The sequence below is a fragment of the Crocuta crocuta genome, unplaced genomic scaffold, assembly GCF_008692635.1.
Source record: "Crocuta crocuta isolate KB4526 unplaced genomic scaffold, BGI_CrCroc_1.0 scaffold2174, whole genome shotgun sequence".
Lineage (NCBI taxonomy): Eukaryota > Metazoa > Chordata > Mammalia > Carnivora > Hyaenidae > Crocuta > Crocuta crocuta.
Genome location: NW_027532818.1, coordinates 130,491 through 133,754, shown reverse-complemented (window position 1 = coordinate 133,754; position 3,264 = coordinate 130,491). Strand labels below are relative to the sequence as shown.

The 3,264-nt window shown below is 48.9% G+C and overlaps 1 protein-coding gene across 7 annotated transcripts in view; it reads left to right on the top strand.

The window, feature by feature from the left end:
• The window catches only part of EGFL6 (EGF like domain multiple 6), a 117,294-nt gene that overhangs the window by 79,992 nt on the left and 34,038 nt on the right, over positions 1 to 3,264 (top strand). For all 7 annotated transcript variants that reach the window (XM_077780997.1, XM_077780996.1, XM_077780999.1 and 4 more), the window contains one exon: positions 1,446 to 1,558. The gene's annotated coding sequence lies outside the window, so the exon portion shown is untranslated. The remainder of the gene's footprint in view (positions 1 to 1,445; positions 1,559 to 3,264) is intronic.

Below are 3,264 nucleotides of genomic sequence, written 5' to 3'. Positions count from 1 at the left end.
ACTCTTCCAGAAGATTAAAAAAAAAAAGTCCCCTTGAAGAAAAATTAATAAAAGCATCCTTGGGTTCGGTGTTCTCGGTTAATGAAGTGTCCCAGACCAGATCTTTGTGGCTCTTAACGGAAGAACCAGGCTGGTGGGAGAGGCAGACCATGAGGGAAAACCACAAGGCTGTGTAACTTGCCGACCTTGACTTAGGTCTTATTAACTCGCATAGAATTCAGTCGTGCCACCGAAAGCAGGTGGCAAAGTGTGCATTCCTTGTCTGTTAAAGAGCCCAGGAAACATTTACGTTGTGTTTAATATGCGTGAGGAAACCATCCCAGCCTCCACAGAATACTTGGAGTATTCTTTTCTTCCAGAAGCTGATAGAAGCCCGGTCCGACAGTAGGTCAGTAGGCAGGTAAATGTGGGCGAGCTTCATTCGTGGCCCTGAGTGCCGAGGGCCGCTTGATGTCTGGGCTCGCTCTTTCAGGTCTCCGCATTGGGGGTCGCCAAGTTCCAGCCCATGGGCGAAGGCCGGTGGCCCTCTGATTTTACATGACCAGTGATCTGAGAATCCTTTTCATCTTTTTAAACGGATAAAGCTAAACCAAAGGAAGAATACTATTCCACAGCACGAAGAAAAGGGTATTCAAGTTTTGGTGTCCATAAAGAAAGTCTCAAACCCAGTTATGTGCACCTGTTTGTGATTGCCTGATGTGGTCCACCTGGCTGCTTCTGTGCCTGGACAGAGACCGTGTGCCTGTATTTATGGCTGAGCCTAGAATATTTACCTTCTGACCCCTTATGAGAAACATTTGCTGACCCCCACTCCACAGTTAAGGGGTTTAGCAAATGGTGTTTCCGGGAGGCAGTATGGCTCTGCTGGGGACGTGACTGTCCCCCACTGGGCTGGAGTTTCCTCCTCTGTGATGTGAGAGGGCTTCACCGAAGGGTCCCTGGAGCCCTTCCAGCTCCTAACTGTCTGTGGTGTGTGCAGATTCCAGTTTGTCTAGTGGCTCCCACGTGGCCAGTGAGGTCAGTGCGGCATTCCTGTCTGGGACAGAGCCGCGGGGCCGAGGACTCACATTACCACCCTCGGCACTGAACCAGACGGAGACCTGGATCGCCACGGAGTCTATACGGAGCGGAGCGGAAAATTGGCACTCTGCGGCGTTCGGAGACAAACCCTTGGCCCCTTTCACGTGCCCTAGTTTTATAGATTATGTAACCCACTTCTTTTAACTCCCAAGAAGAACGAAATGGACAGCAAAATGGCTGGCAAGGGGCGGTAGCAGAGACAGGCAACCTGAAATTAACGTTTTCAGCATCGAATTTAGCCCTTACAGCAGGTTTACCGAAACTCACCAGGTACCTGTCATCTCTCCTGTTCCTTTACTAGCGGGAAAGAGTGTCTGTTGCCCCTTCTGTTTTCCCAGTACTAACATGGGGCTCTTTATCCACAGCGCCAAGGATCATGGGCTCTTCACGTCCACACTGCAGCCTGGGCTCTGTCGCTACGGAGCGAAGCTGGCCTGCTGCTACGGCTGGAGAAGGACCAGCGAGGGAGTCTGAGAAGGTAATTTTATAAAAACTCACACCACCCTGGGCTCGTGTATGAGGCCAGCGTCCTTAGGTTTTTACCTGTGACACCATAAACCGTCGCCAGATTGTCAGCGGGCTCCCCAGCAGAGGGACATCAATAGCTGTCTGTACCCAAGGTCCGGGTGCCTGTGAGATGTCTTCCCGTTCAAAACGTGGCTGACACCCTCACGCTAGACAGGATTTGCTTTAGAAGAGCAGTCTTGTGAGTTACTTCTGTTGTTCTCAAATAGGCCGATATACTTCCTTCTGATTATTCTTTTTCCAGCTGATTTCGAATGAAATCTACTTTTTAATTATGAATCACCCAACCAGTAGGCTCCAGTTACATACCAGAAAGTAGCCATTTACTTTATGGTTCTGTTACATTTTTAAAGTCCGTTATGCCCCTTTGTACCTGGTTTCAAGAGATATGTGCATATGGACAAACATTTTAAGTGTTTTTCTGATTCTTTGGCCTGGACTTCAGTCTAAGGAGCCATGATTTGCCTTGGATATGGTTTCTCAGACCCCGTGTTAGGAGCTCCCAAGGGAGGCCCCTGACCATTTTCAGGAGGGCTAGGGAGGACGAGGATTTGCGTACTTTTGTGTCACTTTTTTTTTTATAAGTTGTTTTTATGTTTGTTTATTTTTTTTTTTTAATTTTTTTTTAATGTTTTTATTTATTTCTAGGAGAGAGAGAGAGACAGCGTGAGCAGGGGAGGGTCAGAGAGAGAGGGAGTCACAGACTGAAACAGGCTCCAGGCTCTGAGCTGGCAGTCAGCACAGGGCCCGATGCGGGGCTCAAACCCACGAACCGCGAGATCATGACCTAAGCGAAAGTCGGACGCTTAACCGACTAAGCCACCCAGGCGCCCCTATGTTTGTTTATTTTTGAGAGAGAGACAGACTGACAGAGCCTGAGCAGAGGGAAGGGCAGAGAGCAGGACGCAGAATCCAAAGCATGCTCCAGGCTCTGGGCTGTCAGCGCAGAGCCCGACGCGGGGCTCGAACCCACAAACCACGAGATCATGACCTGAGCCGAAGTCGGACGCTTAACCGACTGGGCCCCCCAGGCGCCCCTCTTTGCTCTGTCTGACTGTCTGTGATACCCCACAGTCGCAGGGAAGAAGAATCCAACTGACAGTGCTTCTAGCTGACTGTCCGACCTGGGGTACATTCCTTCAGGGCAGGACTCTGGTCTCACGGTCCCCATGTCCCTAGTTGGTGGCATATACCTGAACCCAAATCCCTTAATCTGTGCAGTAGGATAAACACACAGCTGCATGTCCCATACACTTTAGGTGTTGGTGTGCATTGAGCTGGATTATAAACGGTAAGGCACAAAAATCGTAGCTTTTTTTTTTTAAACAGTCCTGCCTTCTTTCTCTCTCTGCCCCAAACTGCCCCTCTCTAGNCTCTCTCTCTCTCTCTCTCAGAAATAAATAAAAACATTAAAAAATTAAAAAAAAAATAAATGGATAGAGCACAGGTGAAGACAGAACTTGAGAATAACTGAGATCATGAAACACTGGGAGGCACCACCATCAGCCTCCTGGTGACCAGATGACAAGAGTATAAAGCTGCTAGAAAACTATTTGAAGGTCATTCTTGCCCACCTACATCAAGAAAGTTAGAACATTCCCCTGGGGCTCGGTCAGTTAAAAAAAGAGGGTGGGGCCTCCCACAGACTGGATTTCTAGT